This window comes from Amblyomma americanum, chromosome 3 (genome assembly GCF_052857255.1).
Source record: "Amblyomma americanum isolate KBUSLIRL-KWMA chromosome 3, ASM5285725v1, whole genome shotgun sequence".
NCBI classification, from domain to species: domain Eukaryota; kingdom Metazoa; phylum Arthropoda; class Arachnida; order Ixodida; family Ixodidae; genus Amblyomma; species Amblyomma americanum.
The window spans coordinates 171225957-171239119 of record NC_135499.1 but is presented as its reverse complement, the minus strand read 5'-3'; positions in this window follow the sequence as shown (position 1 = coordinate 171239119).

The following is a 13163-nucleotide window of genomic DNA, read 5'->3' as shown; positions in this document are numbered from 1 at the left end:
GCGGGCACATTATTATCTACAACTTTGTGAGAAAAAATACCACGTGTGATGCAACCTTAGCTAGAAACGACTGTGCTTTTATCGACGGCATAAGAAGAGGCAGCTGCGAAGAGCATAGACTAAGTGAAGAGCAACAACATCGCATTGTTTTCTAGTTTACGAATGTTAACGCAGCTGTTTCTTAATATCGTTTACCTTATTTTAAATACGTGATGCCATTGCATCAGCTTGAAAATATGACGCTCCGGATGCTGAGCTGGCTTTTGTTGATATGGCTGAGGACACTAGTTATCTCTGTAGGCTGCCAGCTGTGCGGGCACATTGTTATCTACAACTTTGTGAGAAAAAATACCACGTGTGATGCAACCTTAGCTAGAAACGACTGTGCTTTTATCGACGGCATAAGAAGAGACAGCTGCGAAGAGCATAGACTAAGTGAAGAGCAACAATATAGCATTGTATTTTAGTTTACGAATGTTAACGCAGCTGTTTCTTAATGTCATTTAACTTTTTTTTAAATACATGATGCTATTGCATCAGCTTGGAAATATGACGTTCCGGATGGTGAGCTGGCTTTTGTTGATATGTTGAGGACGCTAGTTCTCTCTGTATTACGTTGCTCCAAAAACCAATGAAAGAATATTTGAGAGGATATCGGTTGTCGGCCTCAGGAAATTCGAGTGATGCAATAGGAAGCATAAGAAGCACATGTGTCAATAGGAAGAGCTAGAATGAGGAGGACAGACTTTAATGAATACAGGAGAGCGCTAGAAGGATGGCTTACCGTAGAAAGGCGCAACTCTTGGCAGGCATTCTTTCCAGGTTGCAACCTTATTGCGAATGTCCCGCACGTCATAGACAAGGAAGGCCTCGTCTTCTGCATGCTTTAAAATTCCAGCTTTGTGTAGAGTGTCTTGCTAACGTGGCGAGGACAGTGTGAAGCTTACCTTTACATAGAATATTTTACTGTGGTATCAATAATAGACTTATTTCCTAAATCGCGGCGTCGGCTTGCGAGAGCAATGGAGTAAGGCCACGACCCTCCAGAAGCACCACCCGCCTCCACTCTCCAGAAGCCTCCGCCATCGAGAAGCCCATGATAGGAGCTCACCACCCACACATCCACCTGCTCTGTCTATCCCCCTCGACCCTCCAGAAAGCCTCCACTCATCTTCACCCTCCGGAAGATTCCACCAACCAGAAGCCCATGAGAGGAGTCCACCACCCATCAACACAACCAAATCACGCCGCAATGAGACAAAAAAAGTGGTAGGGGTTTAACATAGTTAAACCGAGTACATGTGCGAAAACAGCGGGTTTTAGTGGCTTAGTGCCCATTGCCATAATGCCAGAATTGGTTATTCTTTGTTTGACATTCATAGATCGCGGCGAGTCCTGGTACCAGTACCAGCGCAGTGGCGGGTGGCTGTTTCTATCACAGCTACCGGCCGGGCTTGTCCGGCCCATGTTGCTCTTCACGAGCGATCTCTCGCGACCAATCATTTATTTAACTCGCAACTGCCACGGTGGTCAGGAAGCGTCAGTGCTACGCAGCCGGCGCCTCCGCTTCAGATTTGCGAAGGTTCCGCCGGATCTTCCGTTAAGCCGTAGCCTAGTTTCTCCGAGAATTGTTTCGGTGTCCTAGCACTAAGGCTTTCACTCAGTCGAAAAGCCGTTGTCTGTCAGTTTTTGTGCGGTCCCCGGTATTGTGGCAGACTGGCCTCCTTCCCACGGGGTTGTGGACAACCTGCCGGGTGTATACCACCGAAGAAGATGGAAGTTCAGTTATTGATTGGCCGCGAGAGGTCGCAGCCTGAAGAGCACCCTCGGTCGCGCAAGCCGCAGCGGTGGCAGCTACTGCCATCGCAGGGCAATGACGTATAGCTTAACCACGGCGCCAGGAGTGGAATGATGACTCCCAGCGATGTATGAATGTAAAGTAGCGAGTGACCAATTCCGCATATATATGCAACTACCTATTAACGCTATCGCGTCGTACCCTTCAGGCGGTGCTTAAGTGTCCCCTCCAGTTTTGGGGCGCTAGAATGAAGGTCCACACTGCATAGCCTCACCGATCTTTGTCTGAAACCTGCTTGACGTTGACAACAGAGCCTCGGCCCGAAACCGAAGGCTTAAGGTGTTAGCGCACCTAATTTGCATTTTGCCTAATCACAATAAAGGGCATGTAATGCGAAGGCAAGGTAACCGCTGGTCTTTAAGGGTAACGGAGTGGGTTCCAAGAGAAAGTAAGCGTAGCAGGGGGCGGCAGAAGGTTAGGTGGGCGGATGAGATTAAGAAGTTTGCAGGCAAAGGGTGGATGCAGCTGGCAAAGGATAGGGTTAATTGGAGAGACATGGGAGAGGCCTTTGTCCTGCAGTGGGTGTAGTAAGGCTGCTGCTGCTGATGATGATGATAATCACAATAAATCGTCCGTCAGTTTTCAACACTCATTCGAAAAAAAACAAAAAAAGAGTAAGATTGAAATGATTGATAACACAGTAAATGACGGAGTCCTGCAGATGTTGTGATGTGCACTGGAGAAAGAGCTCACTTAGAAAGTTCAGTTTCCTGTGTTGCGCAACACATTCTGCCTCTGATGCGAGAAGTTATAATCCGTTCATGTGTTTCCCGTTTTACTTTCCAGCTGCGTATCTTGGATTGAAATACATTTTTTAGTCTTCACAGAATATTTGAAGTGTGCACTTAAATTAAAAGCCGAGGCGAAAATATTTACATCGGCGTCATCGCACGCTGCCATTTTCAGTTACCAGTAACCACCCTCAGGCCTGCGGCACTGGCATTTAGTGCTGTATGAGGTATGCTTACCCACTTGGAAAGTATGTCTCGTGCTACGCCAAGCATTCCGCCTTGAGTGTAGACTAGTGCTCCATCATCCGTATCGTAACGGGTCAGTGGCTACAGCAACGTGAAACAAAAAAAAGATGGAAAAATAAAATGCGCTTCTTCCTGAGGAAACCGCTATACTGTCATTGTTTTTTAATGCGAAGAGCACCAAAGGGGCCAACACGTGATGCAAGCACGATGCATAGGCGTGATGCATGACAAGGAGGAGAGCGCAAGAACGACACAAGGAGCCAAGACGGAAAGCGTAAAGGGGGAGAGGGAGCAAAGGCGCGTACTCTCCGGAAGTTACACGCAGTGACCGAACGCTCCGCGAGTTCTACCTTGAACGATTAATAACTGGACGCCCCACTCCAGTTGTAACCTACACAGTGCTGTGCGCGTGTGTGATTTAATTCCTCTAAAATGAACTAATCACGCGCACAACCTGGACACATTTCTTATTGTGTAAATAGTTTGTACATATTACTTCTCCCCCTATCCTCTCTTCCTGTCCCCTCACCACTTTCATTTCATTTCTCCATTCTGCCTGCTGTCCTTTATTTCCGCTGCCCCAGCTCAGGTGCTTCAGTATCGATGGCAGATGCCGGGGCTAGCAAAAAATCTTTTCCTTCCTTTTTACTATTATTTTTAATAAAACCACTACCACCACCCGCCAAGACGGAAAGCGTAAAGGGGGAGAGGGAGCAAAGGCGCGTACTCTCCGGAAGCAGCCGATGCAAGGGCGCGCGTCGGAGAACCGGGCCGGAGAGCAAGGAGATACGAGAAAGAGGAGGAAAGTAGGAGGACGACGCCTTTGATGGTTGAGCAGAGCGCAGTGTCTAGCCCCGTGCACCTGAAATTTCCCAAAGCACGCAGTCTGCAAATTTAAAAGAGAGTGGCGTAGTAAATTTTGATCACTTGTACAAGGCTGCTGGCATGAACGGGTCCTTCTGAAAGGGGGCAGCTTATCGAAATTGCTGTCCAACATAAGTGACCATTGGGCCGCCTATTGGGTACCACTCGGGTACCACACTTTGAGCTGCTGTTGTTGTTAGCCTATCAAAAGATAGAGCTAGTAGCACACGTTCTTAGTTTTCGCTTTTTGTTTTCTTCAAAATTTAGCGGACTTTTTTAGGTTTTTTTTTCAGAACGCAAGTTTCATTTTTTCGTTCGGCGAATATTATTTTGGATGAAAAAATTGCTAACTTTGGTGATTTAATGTAGCAATCCTGTGTGTTTAAAAGTAACTTAAAGTCTATTTCGGCGTTTCTGTCAGCATGAACAGCGTGTTCAAAGTCACTTAAAGTCTATGTCGGCGTTTTTGTCCGCATGAAAAAGTTAGCAGTTTATTTACGAGTAATTAACATGCAAATGGCAGTACGCAAAGTAAGCGGGAAGGTAGCACCGAACGTTAGAACTTTTTAAAATTGTTGTCTAACTTGAAGTAACTTTGCTTGTTACATTGGAACGTTATGGTAATACTATATAAAAATCGCTTTATATGTTGGGTGGCAAAAATCAGTTTATCGTCTGAATTAAACTTTAAGGTAATGCTTTTTTAGAAAGGTTTTCATCTTTGATTTGTAAAAGTAAAACCACATTAATAATGCGAATGTTAACATCACGTTGTAGTCATAACCATAAAGGAACGTTGCCATTATTTTCAAGTTCTCTCATTGTTTGCGCCGTAGTGATGTCTTTGAACTAGCAAACCTCAACAGTTAAACATCTGAGATGATGCGTGCCATTGATTGCATGCACATCTGAAAAAAAATTAGTTATTAATGCAGCACTATTAGTTATGGCCCCCTTTACATCTGACTATACGAGTTTGAGGCTGTGCTATCTATAGAAGAAGAGTGTGTGAGTTGCATATGTTAGCAACAGTGTATTGCAGTGCATGCAGCCATCGTTGCGCCATGCCCATTGCAATGTGTTGAAGTTGTGGCGGATCCCAACTGGCGGATCCAGTCTTGCATGTTTACTATTTTAGCGAAATTTGCTTGTATGTTGTTTAAATGATTATTAAGGCTAGTAAAATATTAATACAATGTTTATAACTTTTACAAACAGTAAATAAAATGATACCAAGCACAAGATATTAAAGTTCGACGAAAACAAAAAGTACCATGGTTGTAACGTTTCGGTGGGGTTTGTTGATTTAAGAAAAACCGTTTGTGTCCGTTTGTAGGGATTCATTATGCAATGCTCATTTCAAAAATTCCAGCGATTTCCTAACTGGGGCTGCTTCTGCTTCGAAAATAGAACTATAAGTTGCAAAGGAGAGTGAATCCGTAGCATGCCACTGATACTCTTCGTGCGTACAAACGCTGCTGTGACCTTTCTGTTTAATTAACATCCCTCTACCGTCTGCACTGTAAAGTTTTTGGCTCGCATATATGAAAACTTTGCAGGCGGTATCTAATTAGGCCTGAGGATTGTTTTTTTTCTGCCTTTTATTTCGCATGTGACCGTATCCTAAAATGCATTTAATTTTTTTTTCTACGCTCTAAAATGTGGAAGAGCTTCGTTTTAAATTCATTAGTAAGGTGGGTGGTTATAATACTGGCGACTGCCGGGAGGAGTTTGGGGTTGTGCTAAATCCCATCGTAAATTTTAGTGTCTGCCATAGATTGAGACACTCACTGGTGGTGCTCGTCTAACCATAAACACGCCAATCGCTGCCACGCCGCTGTGCTAACGAAAGCCGTGTTGTGTTTTAATTGAGTTCAAATAGGAAGTGGGTACGTTTACAGGGTGTTCCACCAAAGATTTTACGCAATTTTTAAAAATAGGTTCTTTGAGTTAGAAGAGCACTTTTTTCGACATAGCTTCGTCAGCGGTGTAATACATCAGAATACAAATAAGAGGTGCTAACTACCAGGCTGGTTCACTAATATTCAATAGTTAACTTGAAAACTATTATTGTTAGGCTCCTTAATTATTGAGAGGCGTATAGCACAACGTAAGTGGTATCGATATCCGTTCTTAAAATTTCTAAAATGCGGTTACCATCGGCGCTGTCGCCCAACAAATTTTTTCTGCATCACGCCAAAATAGATGCGCTCTCGAGAAACTTGCAGGCAAAGCAACCTCTCCAGTGCACGTAACTCGTCGATAAAGCCAAAATTTGTTGGGCCGTTGCGCCGAGGGCGACAGCGTGTTTGAAATTCTAAGAACGGATGTGAATATTACTTGCGGCAGGCTACACGCCTCTCGATAATTAAGGAGCCTAACAGTAATAGTTAAAAAGTTAACTGTTCAATGTTAGTAAACCAGGCTGCTAGTTAGCACCTCTTAGCTGTATTCTGATGCACTTACGACCGGTTCTTCACAGCCCCTAGGCACCATATCCAGCATACACATTTCTGGTATACGGCGCTGTGAAAGTATGACTCTAAATTGACTGGGCTCCGTAAGCAAGAGCTTGAAGGGACAATAAGAATGTAGTTTTTGGACCAAGATAAGGATGAGCTTTCTGTAAAAAGACTAAAAATAATTGCCTGCAGACTGCACGCATATCTTCATCGATAAGGACGTTCAAAATATACCGTTCCTGAGCTTTTCTTTTTGCTCACAACGTGAAGTGTCGGAAGCCTAAGACTCTGTGCGGGCGCAAATTCTTTGCAGAGAGGCTACCCTGCGAAAATAGGCGGACAGGTCTATTTTTAGTTTAGAGTCACCAGAGGAGATCCGTGCTTTGACTGGGGGTAGTGTTCGGAAAAATACGTGCTTATGGTTTAGTACACATACACTGGCATCGATGCGCAGAGGGGAAGGATTATTCAGACAGCTATTTTTTTTTTCCGATGGGAACATGCTACGCATCACGCTCTTTAAGGATTGAGTTTAGCCGCTGCAGTTTGTGATTGCCGGCGTAAATGAGCTGAGGAATTCCCGGCGACAACGAACAAAATTCACGCGGGCTTCATCTGAAACAACGTTTTCGCGCTCATTGTACTGAGCATTCCACGGTATTTATTTTTTATTTTTTGAGAAAGGTACCGAGTACACAACGTTCTGCAATTTCGTCTAGAGCGTGCTGAATTAAAGATTTGCATGCTACATTCTTTCTGTTTCGTATCTGACGCTGCTGGTGTGTCGTAAACATGCCGTGCCCTCTGACACTTAAGCAAAGCGGCACTTTTGAGGCAGGTGTGCACAAGTGCGCACTGCTCTCGACCAGTCTTCAGTGAGCGAGAGACAGGTGCGCACTGAAGCCATCTGAAGTCCAGAGCTGAATTTCAAAACGTCAGCGAGCTGAAGTGGATATCCGGCCAGCAGAGAATAGCCAAATTTCCAAGCGGGCGGCTGCTTTTTTACAGACGTTTTTTTTTCAGGTGCTGAGATGCTTGTAAAAGAAGCGTTCTAGGAGTTGCTTTATTCCAACTCTAGAGTGTTCACATTTTCAGTTATTTGAAAGGTAGCGCAGTGGACACCTCTTAACACGGTGGACACCTGGTAACGTTTTTTGTGCACATAGTTTCGAAAGCATATGACCAGAATAAAACATTGCTTCCTCATTGAACGATTAGAGTTCCCGCCTGGAAAGTGTTCCGTTGACATAGACACAATTCGCCATCGCATGCATTTAGCTGGACAAGAGTCCAACTCACATCTGCTCCAAGCAACAACCGTGACTCACCTCATTTCTAGGAATTCCGTACGACTGCAAGTTTAAGGAAGATACAGCATTCTTCATTATCTGTGATCCGCATTTTAGCCTGCTGGTATTGAGGGATTGGAGAAAAACTCGACTTAAAAGCATCTTGTGATCTTTAGTGTAGGCGCTGAAGGCAGTGATACTAGAAAGAGACGTAAAGAAAGCTGTTCACATGGAGTCAAACAGGAGGTGATGCCAAGAACCGCTGTGCACTCTGCTTTTCTTAACGCTCCCTGCTTGCATGCTGCCGTCTTGCTACGCAGGCACAATTACAAGCGCACATCGATGATTGCGAGTGCAACTGAAGGGCTATAGTGAGTGTTGCGGCGCTTCGTACAGTGATAGGGACCTTATGAATGCAGCGAGAGACATTGAACGAGTTGCATAGGACGCAAAGAGAAGCCGCTGAATACAGGGGCACTTGTGGCAACTTAAGGCGTGACCAGCGCCATTTACGGGCGAAGAGTAGGTGGCGCCAGCATGTGCTACACCGAACCTTGGGCCTTCGCCTCGGCTCGATGCCGCCGCTGCCACTCCACGAAGCGCCACTTTGACACAGCCGAATGTCGAAAGCACGGTCGTTCGCTGCGAAAGGCCAATAAAAGAGAAGTGGCTGATGGCGGCGGCTCCAAGGCTCGATGCATTTTCTGAAATGCGTTTCATGCTTACATCTCGGTGACTAGATGGACTGTAAATTTTTACTTCGGAATTGTCACGTGATTCTACGATTAAAAGGTGCGCGGGGGATTATTTGCCACTTTAAAAACATGCTAAGGGCCTGTTTTGAATTCTGCAGGTTTTTACCTATTTTCTTGAAAGCTATTTATTTCTTCGCCTCGAACAAGAAAAAGTCATCGCGCTTGGCTACAACGGCTTCAGGTAGCCGCAAATTTTCCTTCATTCCTACTTAATTCTTTTTGTAATGGAATGTGGCTGCCACTGTCTACAGCACGTTCGCAGATTGATTTAAAGCGCGGCACAGCGGTCCGCATTCAATGTGTGCGCTTTTTATACGCAAGTGGCGGACGTCGACCTTCGTGCACTGTGCCTTTAAAATGACCCGCCCCCCCCCCCCCCCCCCCACGCATTAAAAAAAATGACAGCCGTCTGTGTGACATTATCTCGTTCTTTTGCAGTTTGCAACGCACATAACCGTGCCGCCAGTATACACCACAATTGGCTAAATCAGCTTGATTGCCGTAGGAAAGCTTAACCTGAGTGTCGCGTTTTCTCGCCTTACTAAAGCTTACGCTTAATTTAGTTAACTTAACAAGGAAAAAGATATACTACATTCCGTGCTGTTCTGTTGTTGCTAGTGCGTACAACTGCATTTTTTTGTAAGGTACAGAATTTGCAGTTATCTGCCAGATGTGTCCTGCGCCATGTTTTTTTTCTATTTTATGGTCTTTCTGAATCGTTCCTGTGATTAGATGTAACTTGCACCGGCAGATTAATCGTTTTCGCTTTGTCAAAGTGCCCACAAGATTCATCAGGGTTACAGTCTTCAACTCTGCGAAAAAGATTATTAAGGCGAAAGCCTTTAATGGCTCCTACTCGCGGCCACGAGCCTGTCCGTTCGATCGAGTCCGTCGAATTTTCAGCAACTCGATAAGAAAAAAAAAAGTCTTTGTACACGATGGGATTCGAGCCACCATCGTTCCGTTCCGCAGACGAGCGTGCTAACGACTACGCTACTTCCGGACTTTTCAATCTTTATTGCCCATTTTGACAGTTTAAAACAGATCACAAACATATGTCCTGCGCTGCACTCTCAAACATCAAGAGCAGACATGTGTTTCGCTCGCGTAAGAAACTCAAAACTGTTTCAAGGAACACAACTTTCCCATCAACTCAATAACTTCATCTCCGAAACAGCTCCTTGTACACTTCACGCAGTTTAAATACGTTTTCTTTGAAGTAATCTCGGACAAACCGTGCATATTCAACGCATATGTACTTCTCCTTGTCTAGGACGCTGGAGAGTGTTTGCGGAAAGGCGTCGAATCAGGCGGATGCCTCCCAAACGCCCCTCAGTGTTTCCAGCATTTAAGATTCACAAACAATTGTGTACTTAATCAACATCTTAACCACACATCAGTGACACAAGCAGCAACATCGCGCTAAAGGCTTTCGCCTCACCGCACTTTAGGTCAACAAAGTGCCCCCTGAATTTTTCATTCTTCTGCTGCTATTTTCTACATCGTCATTTTTATAACAATGACGTCGGCATCTTGAGAAAATGACGGAAGCTGTTGGCTGTTTGTAACCCTCATCATAAACTACATTCTCTAGAGTAAGCATTCTAAATTGTAAAGCTTCCATCCAGGTTGCAAAAACCCTATATATATTTCCCAATCTTTGTTTTCGCGTCGTTACGTCTTCGATTAAAACAAAGACTTCGGTCAGCCTCTTCAGCAGTCTCAGAAGAATGGCGATCTTTCATGCATCGAAAAAAATGGCCAGGCTTAGCTTGGTTAAGCCAAGAATGCGTTGCATATCTCGATGGAGTTCCGTGCTGCTCCGTTGACTCGATAGGCTATTGACTCGATCGCCATTGAAACTGCCCGTGTAGCAGCGCTCGATCGCCTTTGAGTCGATAGACTATCGGTTCGAGGGCCCTCGAAATGCCCGCGTGACAGGGGTATAAGACTGTCCCGGCGAAGGAGCGCAGCTCTTTTATACATATGCCGTGACGTCAATCATAGCGCAGCGCCCCTAGCGGGAGGAGCGGGAGTCAGGTGGTGGCTGCCCGGCCGCGCGCGACCGCGCCAGTTGGGGCCCAGCTTTTCCTCCGTGACGTCACGCGCCGGCGCAGCGCCCCTAGCGGGAGGAGCGGGAGTCAGGTGGTGGCTGCGGCCGCGCGCGACCGCGCGAGTTGGGGCCCAGCTTTTCCTCCGTGACGTCACGCGCCGGCGCAGCGCCCCTAGCGGGAGGAGCGGGAGTCAGGTGGTGGCTGCGGCCGCGCGCAACCGCGCGAGTTGGGGCCCAGCTTTTCCTCCGGCTGTCGTGACGTCACGTCACGTGGTTGCGCTAAAGGTCAATGGTGGCTGCCCGGCCGCGCCCAAGGGCTGAACTGAGTGATTGCAATATGCAACGCATAAAAGCGTTCACTCACAAGATTCATAAAGAACCCTTTTGACAGTAGTGGCCAAATTGCCTACAAAATTCACATGAGCCAGAATTCTAGACTATAATGCTCTTCTTTATAATCGATCTTCTCACCTTTGTCTCTCACGTCAGTTTGTCGCTTAGTCAACCCAAGATTTCTGCATGTCCTTTTAACGGTTTCCAAGAAGTCGGTCCCGCGTTGGGACGGTGCCCTCCCGCCAACAAGTGAAGATTTGCAAATAACGCTCTTAGCGAAGTAAACGGATTACGGGACGCTCTGTGAGAAAAGCAGGGCCATCAAAAAGCAATAATCGCTAGTGCAACTCGAAGCATCACACGTTAACAGCCATGTCGGCCTGGCATGCTTGTTTCGCCTGTTCCGAAACAACCAGCAGCGCCAATGAAAGTCCCGATTAGGAAAATTCCTGTCGCTTCAGTGGAGCTTATATAGCTCAATGGCTTTGTGGTAGCAGCAGACAGGAGTATGTGCAGTTGCAATATTGCTGGCATGCTCGCTACCGTCTTCGACACTCAATATGGAGAAATTCCAGCTCAGTCCTCCTAGGCAGCCCGCTCAGGATTTCACGCGACGTTTAGTACTGCTGCGGCGCTGCTAATAGGTCGATCATTTTAATTTTTTTTTAAAGCAGACAACCGTGAATACTCTCCCATTGATATCGTCGGATGACTACTGGTATGACCTGCAGATAAAGGAAAATCTCGACCGCAGCAGCTAACGTGCACATAAGTGTTTGTTTAAACTTGCTAACACCGTTGCTGTCACAGAATGACGGAAACCTAACCTTGAAACTTCTGAAACAGGTGAAGCGGTTCAGTCCGGCTAAAAGCTACTAACTATACAGGAAGTCTGTAGATATGTATATGTAGTAAGTAAACTGAACGGCCCGCCTCAGTACTTTTTCGGTTTCAGCAATGTTGTTTGTTGAATATGGATCTCGCACAATGGTTGCACATTGAGGTCTAGAACATAAAACCAGGTTGTAAGCAGAAGTTTAATGTCGCCTGGAGTCTTGTCATACAAGAATTAAAAAAAAGTACTCAAATAGTATCCGACAAGTGCTCGAGAAGTGTTTAAAACCTCAAGCTATTTGAAATTTCAATGTGAAGATCCGACCGGGTGAGCGAACCCGGTATAATCATGCCGCGTCAACAACCGAGAACTGCAAAATTTCAACCGCCTCTAAACTTGATCAAAGAAAGCTCATTACACATTGGGCTTTTGCATTTCTTCGACAATAAGGACCCCTGTATTCGTGCACGAACACCAACAGGGGGACAAAACAAAAGACGAAATACTGTGACGTGCTCCCTATTGTGACAGACTTCCGAGCACAATGCGGTTTTCTTACGGAACAGTTTCTGTTTCTACTGCTGGCAGCTCAGCGTCAAGGCATGGTTAACGTCGCATCGGGCATCACACCTGCGAAGTTTGAGAGCTCTATCATGAGTTAATCACGAAATCTGAGAAAAAAAGCTGCTCAGGCGTCATCCTTAAGGTGACCTTGAACGACTCTAACCAATGGCGAAAAATATACGGCGGTGCGATTAGTGCTTTTTCCAAACCGAGTCGAATACGAATAGGGCAGCTCAAAAGCCAAATCGAATACGAATCGAACAGTGATAAAACCAAATGCAATACGTGTCGACCATTTGTACTCGAATCCGACTGCGGTGGCCGCTTTTCGATGCAGGCGAAACGCAAGAGGCGCCCGTGTGCTGTACGATGCCAGTGGACGTTAAAGATCCCCAGGTGGTCGAAATTATTCTGGAGACCTCCGCTATGGCACCTCTTTCTTCCTGTCTTCTTTCACTCCCTCCTTTATCCCGTCCCTTACGGCGCGGTTCGGGTGTCCACCGAGGTATGTGAGACAGTTACTGCGCCATTTCCTTTCCTCAAAAACCAACTTTTTTTCACAGCTGTTGTGCTGCGGTACAGTGCTCATGGAGTTAAAGCTGTAGCTGTTAAACAACGCAAGTCTCTTCCCTAAGGGGTCCCAGTACGAAGTCATTATATTAAATCTATGACCATTACGAAAAATTACCTTTTGTTATTGGTGACGAAACGGAATACACTTGAGCCGCCCCTCAGGACATGAGACGGGTGACAGCTACGCATGAGTCATGGTCTCCGAGACCGGGCATCAAGACAAGGTTTGCAGAACTTGCCCGAGACCTGCTGCATCCTCTCGTCTTAGAGGCCATACATGCGCATTATGAACGCCGCTGCACGAATAGACTGCGTGGCGACGCCGAACTTTTCATCCTGCGCATACTGATCGTGGCATGCAGGAGATATTAAGCTGCGTCGATGTGTGTCCGGTTTTTGGAAAGTCGTCAAAGTAAAATACGACGGGTCTTATCGAACCTGGTGCCAGTTGTTCGAAAAATTGAGAACATGTTCGATTCATTTCGAGTAAATTTGAACATACACTATTTGATTCGTTCGAATAATCGAATACAACGATATTCGATTCGCTTTCCAAATTTTCCAATAATCGCACGTCCGTAGAAAAATGCCTTCTTGATT